Source organism: Talpa europaea, assembly GCF_964194135.1.
Source record: "Talpa europaea genome assembly, chromosome: 15".
Taxonomy (NCBI): domain Eukaryota; kingdom Metazoa; phylum Chordata; class Mammalia; order Eulipotyphla; family Talpidae; genus Talpa; species Talpa europaea.
The window spans coordinates 43,131,392-43,159,068 of NC_140083.1; the positions used below are offsets into that span (position 1 = coordinate 43,131,392).

Here is a 27,677-nt window from a genome sequence, read left to right on the forward strand (position 1 = left end):
AATACTGGAAACAAGTCGTGGGCTTCATCTACTTTCTGACTTTATCTTTTTTCTTGTGTAGAAGAATTGGGGTGTAGGTCAGAGCTGTAGGGGGTGAGAGGACTCACCAGAGACAGAGTGGTGAGCAGAACAGGCAGATCTACTGAAACACACTGCTGAGGGGAACAGCAGACAAAACAGGAGAGGTTTGCTATGCCCTGTGTGGATCAACTTCCTGGCTCGGGATTGAACTCAGGCCTTAGAAGTGACAGTGCTGAGACTTAACCCCTAGGCCACCAGGGAGGCCCTATAACACCACTTTCGGAAGCAAATTCTTCCCAAACCCAAAATATGTAACTTCTCTTCATTGATTCCTGGATTCAGGAATTTTCAAGAGCAATATATATCAAGTCCTGATTCCAAAGTCTGACAGCTGGATTTAAATCAAGATTTCATCACTTACAGGTATAGACACTTGAGTTAGTTATACAGTCTCTCTATGTCTGTCTCTTCTGTAAAATTGTGATGATACAGCTTGACTCAAAGTTACTATGAAGACTTAAAATTAAATATGTACTTCTACATATATGTACACATGTTAAAAATATACACATCACTTAGCACAGTGCCTGCCAAATAGTGTTAGCTATTCTTGTGAACAGTCAGAATGGACAATTTATTGCTCATTTCCCCTATGCCACACTTCCCACAGATGCTCTTTCAGAAAATTTAGCATTAAGATACAAAAAAAAAGTCAATCTCAAGTCCCTTCTACCAGCTGAAGTTGCCACGTACTTTTTCATGAGAGAAAAAAAAAAAAGGAGTTTTACTAACATGGATTCCTCCAGTATATGTGGTGGAGACCCAGAAAAATGGAGTAATTCATTAACGTGAGGTTTTTTATGAATATTGAGGAAAGGCTGGTTTACAACACTGTACATGACTCAAAGATATTGGATCATACCTCTTCAGATGTATGTTACCACACCACACCCACCCCCAAGGCACCCATAGTCCTCCCCTATAGCCCATTGTGCCCCGTGCCTCCTTTCATCTCCACCTTTCCCACTAGTGGCTTCAGTTTTACAGTCAGACTCCTAGTGTTTACTTTAGATTTGGTTTTGTCTGACTCTTTATTTTGTTTCTCTGCATCCTACATATTAGCAAAACCATCCAGTATTCGCTTTTCTCCTTCTGACTTCTTCTGCTTAGCTTCATCCCCTCCAGCTCCATCCATGTTTTACAAATGGCAAGTGTTTTCTTTTTCACTGCTGAATAGTATTCCATAGTGTACATATACCAAATCTTAATCCACTCATCTGTCTTTAGACACTTAGGTTGCTTCTTCAACTTGGTTATGATAAATAGCGCTGCAATGATCACAGGAGTGTACATATCCCTTTGAATTAGTGTTTTTACTTTCTTTGGGCAGGTACCTAGGAGTAGAATTGCTAGGTCATACAGCAAGTCTACTTTTATTATTTTGAGAAACTGCCATACCATTTTCCATAGGGACAGACTCGTCCACAACCCATGAATAATGTAAGAGGGTTCCTTTTTCTCCACATCCTCACCAGCACTTGTTGTTTCTGATCATTCACATGAGAAATTTTCACAGGTGTGCGCTAGACTCTCATTGTGATTTTGGTTTGCATTTATGTGATGTGATGATGAGCATTTTTTTATGTGACCATGGGCCCCCTATGTGTCTTCTCTGGTGACATGTCTATTTGGCTCTTCTGCCCATTTTTTGATTGGGTGACTTGTTCTCCTATTGTTGAGTTTCATGAGTTCACTGCAGATGTTGGATATTAGCCCCTAAAGTGGCTTTTTGACTATCTATACTTTCTTCATTTTCCATAGCAAGTTTCTATTATTTTTGTTACGAGCAAAGTGATTCCAGGTGTGTTGTAGAAGATAAAGGATAACAGCATTACCATGGCTAGATGATTGTTCCCAACAGTATAGTGTTTATTCTTTGCCAAAGTATGCATGTTTTTTCATAAAAACTGTCTTAAGAACCAATAACCACTAAAGATATTCAGAATTTGTATTTAATACAACTTGTGTCTACATGCTCCTATTTCTATTTAACTTTGGCAGAATAAAGTTTCTGTAACCATACAGGTCTTGTTTTCTAATAGAGTTTACATCACAGATTTATACTTTCCTTTTTTGAGGTTGTTTTCTGCTAACAGTTTGAATTTATATCATCTAATCATCTAGCTTTCATAAATATATAGAGTAAAAATCATGTAACTCTCTTAAAAGAGCTGAGTAGGATTAACACCGCTGTTGATCATTAACACAGATGTTAATCACAGCTAGTCTGCATGCTATGCTGGTGTTTCAGGGCAGTGCTTTTATTTATTTATTTATTTATTTATTTATTTATTTATTTATTTATTTGGCGAATAAAGCAAGTCAATATCCACAACCCTGTAACTAGCTGAAAGGAAAATGTCATTCATCACCATACTTAACTCATAAGCCTCAAATCTAAAGGAAAATTGTGCTTCAAGTGCTAACAAGGTACTTCTGATATTTAAAACATAGTTTTCAAAGAATTCCAAGGCTTTAAAATTTTATTTATAGACATCTTTTTTGAAATAAGCCATATGGCTTTTATGATAACCTCTCCATGCAGCCTTCACAATTGTCAGAACCAACCCTTTGACACAGTTCAGTTGAATTTCAAAACTGATTGTTCATATATTCAAGGAGATTTGTAAGGAAATCGATTTCCAGATTATGGAAAAGAGCAGCCTTCCGAGAATTCTCAACATAACCCCAAGGTGTTCTTCAAATTCAAAGCACTTTAGTTTTTCACATGTCTCTGAAAATTTACAAATTATCAGATAAATTATTCCTTTCCAATCCTCACTCAAGATTTATAGGCACACAGATTCTTTCTAAATACAAACCTCTCCAAATAGGAGAATATCTTTCTCAATATATTGAGAAAGATTGCTGTCAAGGCTCTGGTACCTAGGGAATTCACATTCAAATTGGTGCACCAAAGGCAAGACCTTCATAGTGTTCACAGCAAACATGAAAAATGTCACTAGTTATCAAGGAGGCTATTTTTTTTAAGTTATTTGATCTGCATCATCTCCTTTTACTTATAATCATCTAACCTGGCAAATAAAATTCCATGTACCTTTAAAGTTATCCCACCCAAATTTAAAGGCCACACTTGTCTTGTATGAGCTAACATTTACATAGAAATAGATCCCTAGCACTTTCACTGTATAACAGAATATCAAAGAGGATTCTTCCTGTCTCAGCTTTGGCTGGGACTCTTAGATTAGATACCAGTTGCTCCCAAGATCCAAGGGAGTAGGATAATTTTTTAAAAATTATTTTGGTCTTTGCCCAGGTACCCAGCACAGAGCTTCAAAAAAACCCTTGTAAAATCCTAAGTGAGAGAAGTCTTGTTTCTCATATAAACCCCTTTCAGTGATACCAGAGTTTATGGTGGCAAAGCAACATGTCGGAGGTTGGGGGTGTTGGCGATGGCTACATAGTTCCAGGATGCAGAGGGTAACTTGCTAATCATTTGATTAAAGGGTTAGAACTTCCAGTCCCACCCACCTCCCGACCTCCAGGGAAGAGAAAGAAACTATTAAATTCAATCCTCTGGCCAACAAGCTGGTCAACCATGCTGTGTAATAAAATCTAGAGAAAAACTCTCAAAAATGAGGCTTGAAAGTCTTCTTGGCCAGTGAACACACTGACTGTGAGGTAGCTGATATGCCGGGAAAGAAAACAGAAGCTCTGTGTCCAAGACCCTTCCAGATTTTGCAGCCCTAAGTATCATTCTGTCTGTTCCTTTGTATTCTCTATAATACAATAGTGATTCTAAGTGTGATGCTTTCCTGAGTTCTGTGTTACCTGAGAGAATTTACCAACCCGGACGGAGCTTTAGAAGCCCCTGAATTAGTAGCCAAGTTGGACAGAAGTGAGGGCAGCATGGGAGTCCAGGACTGGTGGCTGGCGTCTGAAATGGCAGTCTTGAGATCAAGACGCTTAGCCTGTGGGTTCTCCACTTACTCCGGGAATGAGTGTCAGAACTGAACTGCAGGACACCAAGATCTCCAAAGAGGCTTGAAGGAAGTGGTCAAGAACCTCCTTTGCCACCCTGACAACCACCGCTAAGTCTGGAGACACTGAAAGGATGAGCTAAAACTAAGAGATGTTGGTATTCCTTGGGTTCAGGGAATGATGTCCTTGCACTTTAAGCCCTGGGCAGTATTAGAGATTCAAATGCATCTCTTAAAACTAAGGTGACACATTAGGCTGAGAAATCTGGAGGAAAAGAATGTCACTGGTTATCAAGGAGGCAATTTTTCAATAAGTTCTTTGAGCTGCATCATTTCCTTTCACTGATAATCATCTAATTTGGTAAAGAAAATTTAACCATGTGAAATTACCACACAGGTAGGCTGGCTGCCTTGTCTGGTAGCCTTGTCAAGAGTGTTCCCAGCACTGGGTAGAAATGCGTACACAGAGTATGTTGCATCAAAGGCTACAATGGCTTCCCCTCATCGGTGGTGGTTTAAGCTCGAGAGCACTAGGAGGGGTTTTCTGAGATTCTGGCCAATATAGCGGACCAACCAGAACAGATAAATTTGCTTACAACAGGGAACTTACAGGAGAGACTCCCAGCAACGCTGCCCGAGGATCAAGGGATGCACCCACAACTTCCGAAGAGCCCCAGTGGGGCCGACCATGACAGTTATACTCAGTTATGACTTTTCTTGTTCCTGACCTCCTTGATTTTCTTTTGCTAGAGGAGCCAGAGGCAGCAGAGAAATTTGGGGAGTCAAAGCACCGGGTGGTGAACAAAATGGCTAACCATGGGCTCTTTCCCAAGGCCAGCCTGAAGCAACCCAGGTCAGGAAGAAAGGGGTTTTAAATGAAACTTCATGAATGAGGGGCACGCAGCGACCCCAACCTGGTAAGGGAGAAAACCCATTATGCCCATTCCAGAAGTGTCCAGCCATCCATGTGCAGAAAGAGAAAGAAAGCATCAAAGATCTAGTATCTGAATCCAGATCTCCGACTTTAGAGGGTACCGTGAATGAATGCATCATGTCTACTTGCCAACTGGATGTAGGTCTTTAAAAACATATTGACAAATATGGATAATGATTAGCAAATCCATGTGACCTCCTCTAACATTGCTACTGTATATTTAGGTTCCTTTGCTTGGATAACAACTTTGGGGAGGTCAAATGCATGCAGGGCACAGCCATTGAGTACTAATGTCCCCACGTTATCCTCGCTTGGGCCCTTGCTGCCTCTGTCTCACCGTTACCCCATCACACAGTCCTTAGGTCACCCCATGTTGTCCATTTTATGCATCTCAATTTCTTTAAGGTGATATGATTTCTCCCATCAACAACCTGATTATGGCAAATCTAAACAGCTGTCCTTAAATGGTTATCTGATTTACCACTTGACAGGAAGGGAAACATTTAGTGAACGAATACATAATATGCAATTTTTCTCTTACATGAGTCCTGCCAGAGCCTGGTGTTACAATAATTTTTAATTATATACCTCTAGGCTTCAAGCATGTTTTGTTATTCATTTATTCCTGACAAATGAAAAGAAGCCTGACATTTCTTGCATATATACATAACACAGTTTTTGCTATTATGGTTCATTAGTACAGATGTGGGTATTCCCTATTATTATCATCATCAGGATGATTGTGCCCCCTCCAGCATCTGATTCCATGGCTACTGTGGGCTGCAACACCTCTGACATTCTACAAGATCTATCTTATTTTGAGCCTACACGTTCCCTTTAGGACATCAAGGGCATCTGTGGGAGTCCATGCACATTTCCTTCGCCATTCCAGAGCTCTCCACCCTGACCTTTCTATGCAGTCTGTGACACACTTGGGAACCCTTCAAATGAATGACTCCACAGCATATAACACATAAAAGGATTATTATTGTTGTCTTCAATTATCTCAAATCCCAAGGATCATAATAAATGAAGCCAAAGGAATAATGAAATAATGAATTTTCATTTAGAAGAAGTTGCAATCTGAATATCCTTAATATATGCCATCGCTCTCACTACTAAACTTCCTGGGACATGGGTGATACTGCCCTTGAAAGTCCTTAGGGCTGTCAGCAAAATTAAATCTTCAGTCTATTGATGTAAATTCTTCACTCAAGGGAATATAAGATATTCTTTGTGAAACAAAAGGTGACAGGTAAAAATGGTTTAAGAAATCTCTCTTTAGAGCTACATTAGCAAGAGGTCCAGGTAGAGTTCTCACCCAGACTGAAAATTCCTCCAGATCACGGCACAAAGCCTTAACATATGCTTGTTCTGTAAATATTAGATTTTTAAAAGGAGAGAATAGAAACAGATTTAGAGATGTGGCCAAGAGTTGAGCAAGAGGCTCAATAAGAAACTGATTGGCATGCCAGCTTCTCACCTCCTACTTGCCCCTGATTACTCTCAGAGTTCCAATCTGCTTAAGAAGTTCTGCTAAACTTGGAGGTCTGGATCCCCCACTATCCAGCAGCCATGCTCCCCTGCCCAGCTCCTAGTGTTGACTGGCTGCACTCTTCTTTCAACCCCACTTCTCACTTCCCTTCAATCTGTGATGGACTGAATCACTGATGGTTTTGCCTGTCAGTCCATCCAACACCCAGGTTGACCAAATATTCACGGTAGCTAACTTTTCTGTTAAAATTGTTAAGCAAAGTGAAAACCTGTGACTCACTGAGCATTGATTATTTCTGCCTCTGGGAAAGTTGTTATTTGCAAGGTGATGAGCTCTTACATTAATTTCTTTGACCTTTATGTCCAAAGGAAAAGCCATTAACACATCCTTTTATTTTAAGGGCACCAATGATTACTTGATGTCATGTTTCTTGAATGGTCTGATTATTTAAAATAAATTTTGTTTCCATTTTCTTTAAGTTTTCCACAATCTTAGTAATATTTTATTACTATCTAACTTTTGGATGCAGTGTTTTAATGAGTCCTTCAAAATATCAGAACTATTAGATATTCATATTCTTTTCCTACTCTGAACACCCAATAACAATTCATAAAACTAGAGTTACCTATTATTGTTAATTTCTTCCAATAATTCTCAAATATATCTTGTTGGCATCATAAGTTGTTACATACAATTGACAAGTGAATGTGAATTATTTTGTAAAGCAATGAAGAACCATCATGTTCCTAGGCATGAGTAGCTGTAAATTCATCAGCTCTTCTCTGACCTAACTTACCACATAGAAAGAAAGAAATACAGGGGCCTCCCCGGTGGCCAGGGAGATACCCACATGGAGCCGCAGACCTCTCCTGTCTCCCCCGCTGCTCCCCTCAGCAGTGTTTTCAGTCCATCTGCCTGTTCTGTTCCCTGCTCAGTCTCTGGTGAATTCTCTCACCCTCCCTTGCCTCTGGCCTGTACCCCAGTTCTTGTATAAATAAATAAATCTTTAAAAAAAAAGAAAGAAATACAAGAATAAGGGCTAACACAGGGATTCCCCAACCACCACTAGAATTACGATAGAATCACCCACTGCTCAATACACTGTTCAAATGTTGGCCGGGCATCAGGAATGGGCTAACGCTGTGACAAAGGCCACTGCAGCACTAAAGGCCACTCCCATGGAGTGCTGATTTGTTACGTTTCTAAAAGTTTTCTTTTTCCTGAAATGAATACCCTATATAGTGTGTGTTTGTATTTCTTATGCTCTGAATGTTATTCTTATGGTCTGAATGTTTGTATTTCTTATGCTCTGAACTACCGCTGACAGTTATTGGGACTGACACACTTCACATGGCCTTGGCCAGCTGGTGCTCCTTCCGCATCTAATGTCCTTTCTCAGCCAGTGGGCACAGCACATTGCCAGGGATTGAACAGTTCAAAAGATGGACTGCTTATTTAGTTATGGCCTCTCATCCTGCCCTGTGCATTGTGCAATAAAAATAATTTTGATCCACAGGACCTGAAGAAAAAGATTTGCAAGTCACTAGTATTTACTGAAATGTGTCAGATTCGGCTAAAGCTGCCATGAAAATGTTTAGGAATAGGTGGTCATTAACGTAAGTAATTGAAAAGGGAAAAAGCCAAAAAGAAATGAGCTAGATAGGCTTCTCAAAAAGTTATAAAAATAACAGTAAAATAAGTGCGAAAAAAGAGTTAAAAGTGAAGTAATGAACATAAAAGAAGAAACCAATAAAACATAACACAAAAATTATTGGTGAACCATGCCCAAAGCAAGGCCTCTGGAATGATTATGAAACTGGTAATCCTGGGGCCTCCCTGGTGGCGCAGGGGTTAAGTCTCAGCATGATTACTGTGAAGGCCTGAGTTCAATCTCCGGCCAGGGAGCTGACCCACATGGCCCAGCAGACCTCTCCTGTCTCGTCTGCTGCTTCCCTTAATAGCAGATTTCAGTAGCTCCACCTGTTCTGCTCCCCACTCTGTCTCTAGGGAATCCTCTCCGCCTCACCACACCTACACCCCAGTTCTACACAAACATAAATAAAATCATTTTTTAAAAAGATACACATATTTTATATTTATTTGGGCTAATTTAGCAACTATTATTTATATTATTTGTATCTATTATTTATGTCTACCACTACAGCTATAACATGGAAGACCAAGTGTTACCGATTTACATGTGAGGCCATTAAAACCAAGGAAGAGCCCTTTACTCCTCTATTTTCAATATTTTCTTTTAATTGTTTCATCTCTGGGGATTTCCTTTAGTTTCTTAAGGATGTTTCTTGTGTCTCATCCAGCATTTCTAGATGTTTGTAGCAAGAGGGTTTCTCTGATGGGAAACCTATCAGAACAGCAAGTGGCAATTTAAGCTGTTTCCTAAAAAAGAAAGAATTTGGCATCTCCTGATTTTTCTCATCTGATGTTGAGGGGCTTCAAAATGTTAACAGAACTCTCAGAAATGAATTTCATGGAATGAGTGGATAATACAATAATTGGACAATTTTTGTTGCTGATGAGAATCACAAGAAACAAAGTCTCTTACAAGTTTCTACCCTCCCGAACTGAGGAAGCATCCAATTCTGCTAATGGCCTTTGGTTCTGTCCTGAGAAAATCACACAGATCCTGACCTAAGACGAGAGGAGTAACATCCATCTGGAAGAGCCTCATACATTATTCACCACCAATCACAGAGAGTTACTAAAAACACCCTTACTAAATTCTACTCAGTCATCCCTAAAGGAGAAAGAGGAAACCTACAAGTTGACATCAAAATATGCGTCAACATTTAGAAAGTCCTTGCCGCTGGAGAGATTAAAATCTCAGATGATGGTCAATAAAATGTTTGGGTCCACATCGCACATGTGTGACCTGCAGCGAAGAACCCCCGATCCTGGGATCCAGTGTTCCCTCTGCTAGTGGAAGGCAGCTTCATGCTCATGATACGTTACAGGCCTGCCAGGGACAGATTGTAGAAATAATCGAAGGATTAATTTTCATGGAATAATGCTACCGTGGTCACTTCTTCCTTCCTTTATTTATTCATTTACCACATGCCTGTGCTCCAGATACCCAAATGATGTAAACACATTATCTTTTTAAAAACTACAACCTAGGGGCCTCCCTGGTGGTGCAAGGGGTTAAGCACAGCATTGTGAAGTTATCCACAGCCACTGCAGCACAAGTATGATCCCCAGCCAGACCGCTAGGAAGCAACCCACACGGCGCAGCAGACCTCTCCTGCCTTGCCCGCTGCTCCCCTCAGCAGTAGAGGTCAGTCAGCCTGTTCTGTTCCCCACTCTGTCTCTCGGTAATCCTCTCAAACCCCACACCTCTGGTCTGTACCCCAGTTCTTGTACACATAAATAAATAAATCTTTAAAAATAAATAAATAAACAACAACCTATACTTAGTCAAACTGCTTAGTGATAGTTAATAACAAGCATTTACTTCAAATATGTATATATAATGTTTAGGTTTTATATATAACATTTAGGTTATATATAAGTGTATATATATCATTTAGGTCATAAATGCATTTAGGTCCTATATGTATATGTGCATATGCACATCTAACACTCTAGACTGAACAGACGGGCTCTAGGGGCCTGGATTCACATACAATGCTGCTCTACATTTGAACATCCGCATTAACAGGTCTGCACCCCTAGAATCAGCCCTAAACCATTCATTCCCTCATGTCTGTGAAATCAGATTAAAGTGAAATAAGTCAGAGAAAGACAAACGCTTCCTTGGTGTCACTTATATGTGGACTCTTAAAAACAAAAAGTCAGACTCCTAGGAACAGAGAGCAAAAAGGGGAGTCCCAGTGACTGGGGGGTGGGGGAGGAAAATAGGGACAGTTTGGGTAAAGGCTACAAACTTTCAGCCATGAAATGAGTAAGGCCTGAGGATGTATCTGATAATTCAGGATTATGTAACTGAAATATCCTAAGAGGGCAGAATGCACTTTTTTTTTATTTATTTATACAAGCACTGGGTACAGTCAGAAGCGCGGGAGGGTGACACAATTCACCAGAGCCAGAGTGGGGAGCAGAGCAGGCAGAAGGACTGAAGTACACTGCTGAGGGGAGCAGCGGGCAGCAGGAGAGGTCTGCGCACCATGTGGGACCCTCCTCCGGTGGCCGGGGAGCAGCCGGGGAATCGAACAGGCGCTGCAGAGTCTGCGGGCAGCTTCGCAACCCAGCGCTCAACCACTGTGCCACCGGGGAGGCCCAGAATGCACTTTTTTTTTAAAGAGATTATATTAAAATGTGACAATTTGCCATGGCGTCTCTCATGCAGTTTTTCCAACGAAAATGTGGTGTCAGTATAATTTAAAGGCACGTCAAATAAACCCAAATTAAGAAAAACTCTGTAAGATTACTGGCCTGCCCTCTTTTTTTTATTTTTAATTTATGTATTTTTTACTCTGTTCTCTCAGATGTTGTCCTCATAAAATTCCCACCACCAAGATACTCCTGAACTGTCACCACGGTCCCTTGTGCTCTACCCTCCCGTTTTGCTCCCTCTCCCTCCTTCTCCCATGCCGAATGTCTCCGATTTATAGTTGCCTGCTAGTGTTGGTTTTTTTCACCCTCTTCCCTTGTTTTGTTTCCCTATATTCCTCCTATAAGTGAGGCCATCCAATGTTTTTCTCTTTCCTTCTGTGATCTGTCCTCTTTGGACATTCAAGCTTATAAAAGGTTGAGGAATGATCTGAGATTAAAAGAAAGGGGTGCAGGAACACAGTGCAAGTCTGATTCCAACAGCACCGTGGCAGACAGTGGAACAGCTGTCAAAATCTCGTTGTGGGCTGCAGACTATCTATTCTTATCATATCAGTGGAGTCATTGATACAACTTTAATTGTATTTTCTAAATACATAATATTTAGATATAAATATATTTAGGGGTATACACAAATAATATGTGTATATGAAAGGAAAATGTATCTAAATTATATAGCAATAAAATGGGGAAAACAGAATGTTAAAAAGAGAGATGATAATAGTGCAAATATGGTAAAAGTATTGATAGTGGATCTAGATACATGGGAGTGTTTGTACTAGTGTTGCAGCTTCCTTATAACTTCTAGATTATTGAAAATAAAATGCTAAGAATATAATCGAGGGCCTCCCCTGGTGGCGCAGCGGTTGAGCGCTGGGCTGCGAGGCTGCCCGCAGCCTCTGCAGTGCTGGTTCGTTCCCCGGCCACCGGTGAAGGTCCCACAAAAAAAAAAAAAAAAAGAATATAATCGAGTATTTGTCATTCAAGGATCTGGAAACATAAAAGTGTTCTAGGTAGATATGGTTCCTAATCTTGTGATTTATCATGGAAAAAAGCTAAGAAAGCAAGTAAAATACATGATACAAATCTTGAGAAGTGCTATGAAAAAAAAAAAACCCACAATGTTTAAGTAAGAACTCATGGATATAGACAGAAAGGTTTCAGTGGAAACAACTAACATAAAGATCAGGGACTGTGTCTTAGACATATGTGACAGCATGTGCTTAGGTCCTCCGATTTTTAATCATGATCTGAATTTATAAGGAAAGACAGAAAAAAAAATATGGCAGCAGAGTACCAAAGCAGTAGGAGCATAAATCAGACAGTCAGTGGTTTTATTTTGGACATATGGACGTGCTTCAAACAAGTTTACCATTGTAGACATCCAGAAAATAGCCAACACGGGAAGAAAGCCAACGCCCCCCACTTCAGTGAGTTAGAATCATCGACGAAGGACCACGTTGTGAGCCATAGAATAACAGAGTCACCTGCTAACGCTTCAAACAAGTCCACATGCTTCACCAGGCAGAGTGGGGAATATTACTGACCCAATGCTAATTTGTGCTGACAACTAACTCAACAGTAACCAGCCCTGGAGTCATCTTTGAAAGGGAAAGACCAGTGACCAGAGGCATCTAAAAATCCCCCACAGGGATATAAGAAGAGTTCGTGGGGGATGGATGTTTGTTTGACTGTACCTGAATTTTATAAACTCCGTGCCAAGAATTGTAACTGTGTAATGAATCTAAATTTGGATTTCTATCACATATGTAATTGACAGAAGATTTGAAATACCATCTGTTATCATATTTAAACTTCAGAAACCTTCTCTAGAAATGTTCCTCTTCTCAAGAAAAGAAGATTCTTTAGCACAAGTTTAGTAGAATAAAAAATGAAATGTTCCGACATCTGCCAGCAACACTGTTTTCCTAAAATACAACATCCGAGTTCATAAGGAATTCACAAATTGTCTTGACATTTCATTACTACATATCCTTAAACTCATGAAAAGTTCTTTTACCACCAATCAATAGAGTAACAAAAAAGAGGAATTTCTCTCTATATTCTTGTTGTTTACCTTTAAATGGAATTAATTGAATATTAATATTTACTCATTTCTCCGTATCTTTTATTTACCTGGTTTATTTTCCTAAATTCGCCCATGTGTTAAAATTTGAACTCTGCCTCTCTTCATATAAGCAGAAGGAGAAGTGTGACTAGGATGAATATTTATGGAAAGTTAAGCAAATTTAGGCTTTATCTAATTCCTTCTTAAATAGAAATCAGTACTGCATGAATCTGCATAGCTGCCTACTATTAAGTGAGCTGGTCAAGGGCTGAGAGACTGGATCTATTCAACTCGCCTCTTCCTCGCTGCTGCTGCTGCTGCTTGTGATGATGATGATGTGATGATCATATGATGATGTGATGATCATGTGATGATGATGAAAAACTTAGTCTTTAGTGTACATCAACATTTTACAGGCATTAAGTCAAAACTACAAAGAGATACCACCTCACACAGGTAAGAATGGCCCACATTTAAAAAACTGACCACAACAAATGTTGGCAAGGATGTGGAGTAAAAGGAACCCTCTTACACTGCTGGTGGGAATGCAAACTGGTCCAACCACTATGGAAAGCTGTGTGAAGATTGCTGAAACTACTAAAACTGGATCTACCATATGACCCAGCAATTCCACTCCTAGGAATCTACTCCAAGGACACAAAAACACTAATTCAAAAGGAAACCTGCACTTCTGTGTTCACTGCAGCACTATTTACAATAGCTAATTTCCAAATTTCCATATGGAAACAACTTAAATGCCCCCAAACAGATGACTGGATCAAAAAGATGTGGTCTATATACACAATGAAATACTACTCAGTCATCAAAAAGATAAACTCATGCCATTTGTAGCAACATGGGTGGAGCTGGAAGGGATGATGCTCAGTGAAATAAGTCAGAAGGAAAAAGAAAAAATATCAGATGATATCACTTAGAGGAAGAATATAAGGAAACTGAATATAAGATCAAAAAAAAAGGACAAAACTTGTAGGCAACTGTAGATCTGAGGCTTAGAGCAGTGGTGAGGGGGAGAGGGGTCAAAACGGGAGGGACGAGCACAATGGACTAAGGTGATGGTTCACAGATGATGTGGTGGTGGGATATTTGTGGGGACTACACCTGAGAGGAGAAATCAAATACTGCACAGAATGAACAACACTGTAAGAAAATTTAAAAAATCAAAAAAAAGAGAAAAAAAAATTACCTGCATTGCTTTATCTACTTCATAAAAAAACCATTTAAAGCACTTTATTTCCAAGTCTATCTAAGAGGAAAACTAAAGACTAGGAAAGACAACTTATTTGTCACTCACTCAATTACTATGTAGTGAGGCCACTATGGCCTATTAAGTTGAATAAGTAGTGGAGCAACCTAGTCATCCTTTGGTTGTAACTGGAAATCTAGCCTTTAATCCAAGGCTCAATCACCATATACCTTGAATTGTTTTCATTTGTTATTTGTTTTTGCCCCTCTCTCCTTTTCTTCCTGTTTTCATTCATTCGGCTGTTACTGTATTTACTTCCCCCAAAGAACAATAACATTATATGCCATACGAGGGAACATAAACCAAGCTCCTGTTCTTCTTTTTTAATGACTAGTTCTAATTTCTTAATGACTAGTTAGGGTTAGGGTTCTCTAGATCTCTAGCTCATTCTCTAGATCCTCTGGAAGGCTGGCGGGGGTGGGGGCTCTCTTTCACATCTACCCAAGCAGCAATAAAATTTCCATCCTCTACCCTCCAGTTCACCTTATTTTACCTTCATTCTCTGGTGAAGGCATTTCTGATGCTCATCATATAGTCCAAGGAGATGGATCCATAGATTTCTTCATTTTAGCTGCATTATCTTTGCCATGACCCTCTAGAGCAGTGCACCAGCCCATTGTGCCCCCTCCCTACGGCTGCACTTGGCTGTACCATGCATCAGCTCTCAGAGAGCAAATGTCACTGGCTCATTGTATATTCCATTCCTGCTGTGCCATTCTAGGCTCTTGACTCCTGTGAACAGTATCAGGAAGACTAACTCATCTTCCTGTGTTGTTCATGCACAGTCTGTGCTGCTTGGGAGGACAGGTCTCGCCACCCTGACACGTGTGAAAAGCACTCATTCTGTATCATGTTGCAGTCCCCGGAATGGCCTCTGATAATTAACCCGCTCCTTCTATTTGTAGTTGTTTATTAGATGCTAGATCTCACTGATGTAATTCACTGTCTGGAAATTAAATTAAAACAGGACACCTTCTTGTTTTTTTTAATCAATCTCCATCCTGGAGTAACATTGTCATTACTTGATACACTACATGAACTATATGTGAACAGTGAAAAAGGAAAATAGGAGAATTAGTTTGATCATCTGAGAAGACATTTTTTTCTTGAGTATTATTTCCTTCTACAATTTCCCACTGTTCACGTTCCAGCACTGTTTTCCATGGAAATGCAGAGTGATTGCCCAAAGTCCCAATGGTTTTTAGAATTGAATGTCACCTGCTCTTAACCATCTGGTTTCTATAAAGTGCTCACAATTCCTCATGACACAAGTAGATGATTTATGTGATAATTAGACTTCATTTCATTTCACCATTGACGCACACATATATAATGCATGTTTGTATCTGTGCACAAAAAACATTTGAAGGAGAATTCTTTTGATCTACAGAACAATCCTGTGATGGAATCAGCACTATAACCCTCATTGAATGATAAAGAAAATGAGCTTCAGAGGGGTTTCCCTAGACCACCTAAGTATAAGGCCAGGATTTTAAGCACCCACATTCACAATTACAATGTCCTTTGAGTTCACTGACTTATTTCATTTTATTTTTTCTTACTTCTGCATTATAGTGAGGGCAATAAAAAGAATTAGAAGTAGTGACTTCAGTATTTTATGGCTCTGAAGCAGAATCTCAGTAAAGAGAAGGGACTTGTCCAAAGACACAGAGTAATAAATAGCCAAGGCCAAACTCAAGGCTTTTGAGTTTAATTTCTTTGTGCCTTCACTCTATCAACGCTGTTTTCAATACTCACATTAAAAGAGCAACCAAACTATTTATTATTTCACACCAGGAAGGAATAACAGTTCTTAGCACCTCTTTTATCTAGCTTCATTTACTTCATGCCCAGTTAGAAGCAAACCGATTTGGTTTATTACTTTTCAATAATATACTCAGATATATATTTATAAGAATTGAGTTTGGGGCCGGGTGAACATCCTTGGACAGCTACAAAGAAGCAGGCAACATGGGTCATGTTCAGCTAATACATAGAAGCCACCTTTACATATATTATGTAAAAATACACTTACATAACTATATGTTTCCAATCTAAAGACTGAATGTCAATTAATTTGTGCATTGGGAAAAAAAACAGTTAAATACTTAAGTTTACCTCCTGTTTATATTCTTAACACATAACTGATAAATTCCACCCTGACTTTAGACCATGAGTAGAAAAAAAAATGCCTGAATTTAGCAAGCCTTGCAATTTTATCCCCAAGCTCAGTTAGCACTAGAAATCGTGCATATATTATTTGTTTCATAAACTGATTTGTAAACTGAAGAACAATTTTGGATTTTGTCATTTCTATGGATGGTAGCCTCCATTCTGTTTCTAGCATTCTCCCAATGGAGCAGAGATTGTGGGTTGTGTTCAAGCTGCTAGCTAATTTTGGAAAATTGTCAAATCCTTAAAATATCCCTGAAATATCCTGACTATTGAGAACTTCAGAATGTTTATAAAGTCACTAAAATGTAAAACTCCCTAGTTCCAGGTTTAAATCAGCATTTATAGACTGGGTGTATGCCCAGAGTCTTAAGCCAATTTGCTTAAATATTCACAGAAAGACAGAAAGAATAATGATAGGGTGGGAAGACAGAAAGAATAATGATAGGTGAATTTACAGATGGGAATAAACGATGTCCCAGAGTCACAAAGTTAAGTGGCAGTAAGACTAGAAGTTAGGAGTCTTGAGATGCAAAATGAATCTTGAGTTCTACCAGGTCATGTTACCAACTTAAAAATCTTCCACAGCTGGTCCTTCACCAAGCGAAGAGCATGTAGAAAGATGGACAGGATGAGGTGGAACATCTGTGTGTACTGTTAGATCACTGATTCTGGGCAGACTAGTGCATCACTTAATATAAGAGACATAAAATGACTTCATGAGGGAATAGTGGTTCTCCGATTGTGATAACTGAACACTCTTACCATGTTTTCATTGACAGAGTTTCTCCCCTCAAAGCCTCAGAGACTTGCCCATTTGATTTGACCAAGAGACCTGGAATTCTTCAATCCCAGATTGTTCCTCATTCTTCCTTTATTTTACTATGCATAGCTGCTAACTGGAAATTTCTAATGAAGTGCCATTACTGATGAAAATAGTCCCTTTGTTACATACAGAGTGGTAGTGGAGGGATGGATTTCTGTTTGCTAATTATTATCACCAGCCAGATTCTATCACAACATGTCAGCAACCAGAACCTTCATTCTGTTCAAAGCAGCTTTTTTTCTGCAGGTGGAATTATCGCATATGGAATAAGAAAATCCAAGACAGTTTGGGGGTATTTGTTATTCATGTTCATAAAGGCTTTATTAAAATACCTCTGAACATTTTCAGAGATATAATTCCATCTTCTAATAATTAGTAATGGAAAGACGTTCTACATCTGGATAGTATAAAAGGTACCACTTGGCTAGTTTATAATCGATACATATTTACACTAATGGTTGAACTTGGCTGGCTTAAATGAATGAAAGTAAGGAATTAGGTTTATGAAAGAAATTATTATATAAAACCTGAAATAACCAGCATGTTAAACTTGAGTTTCTTTATCTAAATGCCTTTATCCAGAAAGAAGAAGGAGGAATGTAAATTGGAGAATAAATGTACACTGAAGAGAATCCCAGACCAGCTGCAAAAGAACTGAGATCTGTTCCTAATTCTAGGGTGTTTTTTATTATTATTATTTATGCATACAAGCCTGGGGCATAGGCCAGAGGTGTGTGTGTGTGGTGGGGTGGGGGGTGGTGGCGGTTAGAGGATTCACCAAAGACAGAGTAGGGAGCAGAACAATTAGACTGACTGAAATCCACTGCTCAGGGGAGAAGCGGGCGAGACAGGAGAAGTCTGCTGCCATGTGGGTTAGCTCCCTGGCCAGGATCAAATTCAGACTGCAGCAGTGAAAGCACTGAGATTTAACCCCTAGGCCACCAAGGAGGCCCCTAGGGCTTATTAACTGTGCAAATCTGAAGGAGTCACTGCCCTCTTGAAGCCTGTTTTTCCATACAGCCTCTCCCTCAGAACTGCCCTGAGCGAGCATGCTTGGAAAAATAATGGGTCTTTGGGCAGAGGGTGCTGCCTGTGTCCAGTCTAGGGAAGGAACCACTGTTCAGATCTGCCTGACATGACTTCTGTCTCAGGCTTCCCTTGTTCCATATTCTGCGGAAATGAACTGGATCACACCAGATGTGTTAAAAAATAAATAAATAAATAACCCACCAGCCTTCATCAGGAAGTCCTACCACCCCCAACAGTCTTCCATACAAAAACACAATTAAGTTGGAAAAAGGCTCCTTGGGCTGTCTGGATAAATAAATTATTTCCTTCTCTGACCTCCGCTCAGAATTGAGAATCACTGGCTTAGATGGAGTTTATTTATGGTTAAGTGCAGCTATGAGAGTGGAGAGTGAATTCTCAAGAGCAGTTGTTCAAGACACAATGTATGGCTTGAGAAATTCATAAACAGAAGTCTCCATTTATATACCACCTATAGAATATGAAGTGCTAGAGGTGAGTTTCAGAAACTAAGAAATGCAACTTTGTATCAGAATAACTGCCTCTTAATTAGGGGGGTGATTTCAAATTAAAATCCTCTCAAATATATTTATTTAACACACCTTATGCACCAAACACTTGAGAAGAGTTGGGAGTCTAAGATTTTTTACTGCATGCTTATCATTCCTGCAAATCCAGTAGGTCTGCAATATAATTTGACCTTTCCTTAAAGAGCACATGTCATTTTCAAAAGATCGGAGAGAAAATCCAATGCTTTCGAAAGAAAAAAACATAATGACTCTCTTGAATGGAAGAGTGCTGTATTCACTTGGCCAAGATACAATTTTGTCTTTTGTTACCATTTCATAATTCTAGCTAGCTATAGGATTATGCCATCCCACATTTTTATATTCCTTGTCTAGATTCAAGATAAACACGGAAAAAGGTTGTATCTGGGCTCAGCTGCACTACACAGCATGAAATGAACCCCAGCAGAGTGACCCCGTCACCACAAGCAGCCATCACACACCAAATTGGGAGTGATTAATGTGTGATCCACCAACGAGATGGTCTAATTAAATAACAGTGGTTAATTACTAATTAGTATGTGACTTAGGTAGACAGAAGCACTTAGACTTATGTTAAAAAGAACAATGAAAAAATCAAAGCTCTGTCATTTCCATGATCTATTTAAAAATGAGGCATCAGAGAACAGGTATTTTGGGCCATTTATCCAGCCAAAATTCATCTTGGAGAACTTGTTTGATCCTTTCTTAATATGAGGTCCTCTTCTATTTAAGTAATAATGTTACACTTGGTGTCATGAAAGGTTATAAACCCTAAAGCTATACAGGAGTTTGAAATGTGTATGTGGGAGGAGGGGTAGAGAAGCTCCTGTTACCCACTTAAACCCCAACATATTTGAAATGTATCCATTAGTAATCAGCTATATGTACACATTTGTTTTCACTTCTTGTGTATTTGGCTTTTGCCAACTTAGCTCTGGTTTCAAACAACAGCAAAAGCCCCTCTGTCTAGTCAATCAGATGAGAGACATTCATGATAGCAAATCTCTCCTGGTGACTTGCTGTCCTCAGGGGCTAAGACTGGAGGCCAGTTGGATCCAATGTCTTCTTTGGGAGATTACATAAGATCTGCTTCCATAACTGAGATTTGGAAGCCTTTTTTTTTTTGTTTTTGGCATCTATAGAAAAAAATACCATCTGTCTCCTCATTAGCCTTAAAAGAAGAAAGGGATAAAAAGCTTGACATGGCATACTGGTGCCAAACTTTACATTCAATTATTTATTAACTGAAAAGATGCACACAGAAGGTTTCATGAATAATGCTTTCTCTTTTTGTGAAAGTGTAATGGGGAACTATGTGCACACTCCTAAACCAGCAGGTCGGATCAGTGTCCGTCTTTACTAAATATTATTTTTTTAGAACCTCGCCAAACAAACCAATTGCCTCCCCTGTCACCTCGGGGATAGTGACACATTGGCTGTCTTAGAACAAAACCCTACAACAAAAAATAATACTTAAAAACCACATTTGGAAGGAGGCTGGGGGTACAGGGCCTACCACATAATTTATCAATGGGTGGCCAAAAAAACACCCTCACCTGAGTCACCATGTATGTTTGTTGAAAATGTACCTCCCTGGACCAACTCCACAGCTCTGGAAACCTGCTTTTTTGACAAGCACTCCCAGGTAATGGAGAAACATCTTCAATTAGGAGGCCTGGTTCTGGTCACCCACTGACTTTATCCTCCAGAGAGAAAGAGCTTCTCATCCCATCAGATATTTTGCACACCATTCACATTAGCTCTGAAAACAGAGGAACACTGATGTTTAACTCTGGTTGAAGAAGCGAGGGAAGGAGGGTGGAGAGAAACCAGGGTGAGACGTTAACTGGCAAGAAATGTTTAGTTCCCTCTCTATTTGAAAATACCCATTGATTGCTATATGTAGACCGATGGAAGGAAATTTCTGGAGAAAAGGAAAATGGGATAATCCAAAGGCGGTCATCAATTTGGGGCGGAGGGTGGCGAGCCAGTGGAAGTGGGAAGGAGAAAAGGGGAAGGAGTAAAAGGGACAGAAGAAAGCAAGCAGACCCTGCTGTGTCTGTGGGGAGGTGCTGTTCCCACACGGGAAGTGAGTTGAATGAATTTCCAAAACAAGATGGGGTGGGGAGAGGGAAGACTAATGTTAAATGCCAAGACCCTCGTTAGCTTGGAACTAGGAGGAAACAGCGCCACACAGTGGCTGGGGCTGACTGAACATCTGGCTACCTTTTAAGATAAAGGAAAGAAGCACGAACCACAATGGAGCAGCACGAGGAGGGGAGGCGGACGGAGTCCGAGGCAGTGGTCATTGGAAAGCAAAGCAGCCAAGCTGGCTCTAGGAGAAAGTAGAACCTGCCAATCCCAACTTTCCAACAACAGAAGGGAGCTGGGAGGAGAGAGCCAGGCTACCAACCTGGTTAGTGCACCAGGACCCACAGATTATTTAACACTCAGCTCATCACTGAGTATTTTTCATTGTTTTTGAAAGAACAGAGATTGCAGCCTTGTAGTATTTCCAAGCTAGCAGGCTTCTGTAATTAAGCTCGCCCCCGGACACACACACCCCCAAATAGCGTCTACATTCAGATTTGTTAAGCTGCTTATATCTTAATGAGTTGTATCATTTTACTGGGTTGTGGAGGGTTTTTTTGTGATGTTTTTGTTGTTGTTGTTTACTATTATATAGCAAATAAAGCTCAATTACAATATACATTTAACAGACTATTGGGAGTTAACTTAGGGAGCATACTATCACTTATTTTATTGTTTCTATGAGGAAAATGCATTCTGAGGGCCACAAAGTAATTTAAGTGCAAAATTTTGAATCAGTAGATATGGGTAATTGGGGACTTCCTGAACAACTAAAATCAGGCAGCTAGATCCCCTATATGGATTTTTTTTTCCCTTTTTTCCCAGGTGCAAATGTTTAGCCACAGTGCCCTCTAGCTGTTTTATTATTTCAACAGAGAGACCAGAAATTTCTCTGAGGAAAAGCTTTTCCATTTTATGAAAAAATGTATGTATTTAAAAAATCTCGAAACCATACAAGCCAAGAGTTTTTTGTATGGGACGTACTAAAAAATATCATTTGAGTTTATTCTACAGTAACTGTAATCACTGCCCATGTGTGAAGGTCCCTGGTGTCCTTGTTAAATTAAGGATATCAGTATGGAAACATTAGTGCCTGATTTAAAAAAGATATTTTTCTGATTTGAATTTCCTTTTTAAATTCCATCTTCCCCCTTTTTAATGATGCATTGTTCCTGGATAGATCTTATAGCGAGACGCACAGTAGTAACAGAGGGAAAAAAAATTCCCATGGTAACTTCATTGCATGTATCTGAAATCTGAAAGATCTGATTTATACATTATTACTGCAGTCCCCCAATTAGCTTATTCTGAACTGAATTTCTAAGGTTTTTCAGAGGCTCCTCCACAAATAAAACCTTGATCCAAAGTCAAGCTAATAATGGGAATTATGAAAGGTTTTGTGCTGTTCCCAGGCTAAACACAAAGTAATTCACCTTATGTTTAATTAAATCATGTTATTCTCACACACTTATTACAGCATTTCACATAGAACATGTGGGGAAAAAAATACAACACAACAAGTAGAGGTTACAAAGATCAAAGGAGAACAAAGAACAAATGGAGAAAGAAAATAAAACATCCAACATAAAAGCACAACATTAAAGAAATAAAACAGAGGTACTCAAGCAATGGAAACACAAGTGTCCATTTATTTTCCTTGCTACCTCTAGGGTATTAACCGTAAGCTTTCCAAAGGTCTCAACCTCTGGGAATGAGATGCCTCCTTTGATCACGTGTCGAGCTACCTCTATTTATCAAATGACAGAAGGCTAGGAAGAAGGTATAGTACAGTACAGCAGTTTTCAAAGAGCTCTACCAGAATCAACAGCACTGGCTTCCCCTGGGAACTTGATAGAACTGGACAGGCCCCAAGTCATACCTTCTGGATGAGAATGTCTAGGGCTTCACAGTCCTCCGGGTAATTCTAATGCATGCTGAAGCTTGAGATCTATTGCAAGATTAAAGCAAACACTGACCTTCATTAGAGGAAGACTTCAGAAGTCCAAGTCCTGAAATGATTTTGAGCAGCCTGATCTTAGGTATCAGTTTCCTCTGTCTTTGAAAAGACAGTAACACCCACCCCAAAACGGGTGTTTAAGGGCAAGCATTCATTCATTCCAGCTTTAAAGAAACATTTATTGAGCACTAACTATGACTAACTATGTATCAAACACTGTTCTACATGCTCAGAAACCAGAAAAATGGGTGAAAAAAAATCTTACTTCCCTGTACTTATAATTGCACTTAAAATTGTACTTATAATTGGAGTAAAACACACTTTAAATCATAAACCGACTATTCACATCCTAGGGCTGCTGTAACAAAGCATACACACAGGGAGCTTTGACAGAAATTGTCTCATTGGTCGCTCTATCTCTCTACATCACCTTCCTCCCCGTGGATCTGTCTCTGTGCCTCTGTTTGCCCTTTTTCTATGAACACCAGTCATTTTGGGTCAGGCACGCTCTAATGATCTCATTTAATTCGGTTGCCACCATAAAAACCCTACAGGGATTAAACTCTCACGTACCTTTTTTGTGGAGGATTCACAATTCAATCCCTGATACACAACATAAAAATTTGATGATGGATCAGATGGTAACTAATACAAAGGGAGAAAGTTAAGTCTTGTCACTGAGCTCGGAGTGCTGGAGTTGAATTTGCAAACAATTTCAATGGCAAAGTTAAAAGAGACCAGAACAGGGTCCAGTGGGCAGGTGGAGTCTTAGGACAGATGTAGCAGAAGACATCCAGCACCAGCAGATGGCCTTGAGTGTCTACTTGGAGTCTCAGCTTCATCACCCTCCACTTTCTCACCCAGTTCTCTACTGGGAGCAGTGTGCTGTGAACTGGTCTCGAGGACCATGGACCAGCGCTACCAGCTCTTTTTTCAAGAAAATTTGCAAATAAAAGCTGAAAGTCACCTCTACGGGGCAGGGTGAGGAGTAACCCCAGAACCCCCAAACCTGCCCACCCTAAATGGGTCCTGCCATCTGCCACATCAAGACAAAACATACTCTAGTGCGTAAGACTTTCAATGGAAAGGAACTTCAGTATAATTAATGTGCAATAAAAAAACTGGAAGAATATAGTTTCCATATCAAGCACCCAAAGTCACCCATTCCCTCATGGGCAATGTCCAGCCAAACAGGTTTGGCCCAAAGCAGGGCCACTGAGGCCCAAAAGCCTGCCACATTCTAAGGTACCTCCTGGTGGGGACCCATAGGAAGGTGGTAGAAGAGGTCCAGCATGTCTGGGGGACAGAAGGCACAAAAGCAAAGTAAAAGCTCCCATTGTTAACCTCCCCATGAGTCTCTCACCCACATCTGCTTCAACCAGTCCATGACCAAAAGGCAAGTGCAGCTTCTTCACATGTCTCTGCTCCATGTGCCTCCTCCAGATCTCCTTCTGGCTCCCCATCCTGCTTCCTTCCTTCCTTCCCCAGCCTCCTCTCCAGCTTCTCCTCCTCCCTGCTCAGCTCCACCCTCACATGGGTGGGTCAGGGAACCTGGGAACCCCCCCCCCCGTTTCCTGGGGACCACCTGTCACACTACCAGTTTTCCTAACAATCTGAGAAACAAGGAAGCCCTAAACCAAGCACATATTTTCCCAGGACATACAAACATCAAAACAACATTTGGTGCAGCAAAAACAGAAATGAGCGAGCATCACTGCCAGCCACTGATCCAACTCCCTGGAATACAGCTCGGGTACCCCAGTATTATCCACCTCTTCTGCAAATCAACTGTCCTACAGTGTTTCTCCTTTTGAATATTTGGGAAAGTTCATGTTCATGGAGTTGGATTTCAGAAACTGGGCCCTATATTTTCCCAACAATACCTTTCTAGATTTGCTTTTATTATTTCCTATTATGCATAAACCGATGCTCTTACCCACGGTAACTATGTATTAGTGTGTGTGTGGGCTTGGAGAGGATTCAAATCTGGGCTCCAGATTTGTGACCTTGGGAAAAGTGTCACTCTAAATCTCAGTTTCTTCCTTTGTGATATGAAATGAACAAAAACAACAATGACATTGATAAAAAAAAAAGTCACATCAGACATGCCTACAAAAACTTACAGTAAAAATTAATTGGGGGAGGGCCTCCCCGATGGTGCAGTGGTTGAGCGCTGGGCTGCAAAGCTTCCCGCAGCATCTGCAGCACCGGTTCGATCCCTGGCCACCGGCGAGGGTCCCACATGGTGCGCAGATATCTTCTGCCAAGCCCGCTGCTCCCCTCAGCAGTGTACTTTGTCAGTCTGCCTGTTCAGCTCCCCGCTCCTGCTCTGGTGAATTATCTCACCCTCCCACACTTCTGACTGTACCCAGTGCTTGTATAAATAAATAAATAAATCTTTAAAAGAAAAATTAAATGGGGGGAAACAGACAGACTGATTCCGGCCAGGCCCACGACAATCCCTCGGTAAAAATTAATGTCAGTAGTAATGCTGCTGATGATAATGAGCTGTCACAAGCCTACAGGAGCATTTTTATTTTTAAAGCCGGAGGGGAAATGGAGAAATGGGCAAAGCAAAGGCAGAACCAAGAAGCCAGGCATCTTTAACAAGCGTTGATAACTAGTCCTGCCTGATTAAGCAGTAGGGATGCTTATAAATGGGGTACACGCTGAGAGTAGGAAATGGGGATTTTCAACTTGAAGCACAGAGATACAAAAGTGAAAAAGAGGATCTTGTCACTCTGTGTATGTTCAGCTTTCTCTCCTCCTACCAAAGAAAAAACAAAAAAGAAGGCAAACAGGAGCTTCTGCATCCGCGCTCCTGTTCTGCTCACTCTTTTTTGGTTGGAGAGAGTCTCAAAGGAGAAGTCCCAGGAAAGATTTGCCCAGGAGTGTGACAACAACTGAGTGTGCACAAGGTTTGGAGTCAAATGTATTTGGGTTCTATCACAGTCCTACCACTTTCCAGCTTACCTAATCTCTCTGGGCCTCATTTCTTCTAGAATCTTCCAAGGGACCACCCTGGTGGCCTAGGGGTTAAGTCTCAGTGCTGTCACCTCTGGCCTGAGTTCTATCCCTGGCCGGGGAGCTGACCCACATGGCGCAGCAGACCTCTCCTGTCTCACCCGCTGCTCCCCTTAGCAGTGGATTTCAGTGGATCTGCCTGTTCTGCTCCCCACTCTGCCTCTGGTGAATTCTCTCACTCCCTAAACCCCAGTTCTTCTATGCAAAACAAACAAAAAAAAATCTCCCAAGGTTTAATGCATTGGTCAGAATGTTTTGTAGAAATTAACAAAAATCCAACCCAAATGAGCTTCAACAGAAAGCGTGCTTACTGCTGTCAGGCATGCAAAGAAAGGTTGAACAGATGAGTCATGGTAACCAAAGCTGTATTTCAAGAACAACTGGAAGGAAGGAGCCTGGCTGAGTGCTTTTTCTTCTGACTCTTACATGTGCTTTCTGCACTATCAATGGATTCTTTCCTCACTAAGACCAACAAACTGGGCCAACTGCAACCAGGGAGGTCGCAAGCTTAGACATTTTCTGTGGAAGTCGTGCAATTAGCTAAGTTTGACCAAGTGCCCAGCTGTGATTCAACCAAATACTGCCAGTGGGATTTGCTATTTAAGAATGGTTGTTCCTATAGTATCCATGTAGACAAAGGAGGATAGAGACAGGAGGAAGGATGAAACAAGGCAAAAAAATCCCATATCTGTCCAGTACATCAGTATTTTTTAGACTACTTAAGGTAATGGTTGTAACAAAATTTTATGATATGTTTTAGCAAAAAGGAATTCATTGAGTGAAACTGGACATAAAACTGTAAATAGATTTTAATCTCAACTTCAGAATACATAATAAATACTCAAGTCACTATAAGAAAATGCACTAAAATGTGAATAGTTTATCACAAGTCACAGAAAATTTTCAGTTTCTTATAAATATTCTACCATACCACATTTTTTCTAGTAGAGGCTTATGTAGTTTTTTTTTAAAATATTTATTTATTTATGCATACAAGGACTGAGGTACAGGCCAGAGATGTGGGGGTGAGAGGATTCACCAGAGGCAGAGTGGGGTGCAGAACAGGTAGATTGACTGAAATACACTTCTGAGTGGGCAAGTCAGGAGAGGTCTGCTGCGCCATGTGGGTAGCTCCATGGCTGGGGATCGAACTAGTGCTGCAGTGGGTGCAGATAGCTTCATAGGTTGCATCTTAACCCCTTGTGCCACCAGGGAGACCCGAGGCTTATGTAATTTTTATAACTAGATGGAAAGCAATGAAGGATTTCTACTGTTATTGTTATTTTAATATATGTAGTTGTTTCAGATAATTCTATCATACTTATGACTCAGGTTCATACCCAGCTCAGTTTATAATCCTTATAATCACCCTAGGGACCCATGAAAGTTTTATAAGCTTTTGTGCTACTTCTACAGGGATTGTGAAAGTTGTCTAGAGCATCTATGTGTTGTGTTTATTCAGGAAAAGCGCTATAAAAAAATGAATGTTCAGAGATGACCTGTTAAATGACATAGGCTTGTTCTCTGGCTATTTTTAATACCATGTTTCCATTATTATTTTCATGATGTTTGCATTGTTAGTATTTTCTTACTGCCTGTATTTTTGCATTTATTACTTTTGCACCTCCAATTAATGAGAAAAAAACTAGAGCTAATGCTTTCATCTTTGAAGGTTACTCTATCTCTTCAAAGAGTATGGCTAAATGGTTCCAATTGATCTAATAACAGTAATGGCAGGTCTGTGTAAATAATATGGCATCTGAAAAAGCCTGTAGAAGGTACTAGGTTTTGCAAAGGGATGGGTTGGAGGGCTGTCAGAGGCTTTAAGTAAACTGAGTTTAAAAGCCAGATTTACAAGCTGTGTGACCTCCTGCAAATTCTCTGACTGCTGAAGCCTCAGCATCTTGACTATAATGATGGTGTGTTTGTGTCTCTAAGA

At 40.2% G+C, this 27,677-nt stretch overlaps 1 protein-coding gene across 3 annotated transcripts in view; it reads right to left on the bottom strand.

Annotated features, from left to right (window-relative positions):
* The window catches only part of TMEM117 (transmembrane protein 117), a gene marked incomplete at both ends in the record, with an annotated part of 437,683 nt that overhangs the window by 313,094 nt on the left and 96,912 nt on the right, over positions 1 to 27,677 (bottom strand). The window lies entirely within an intron of this gene.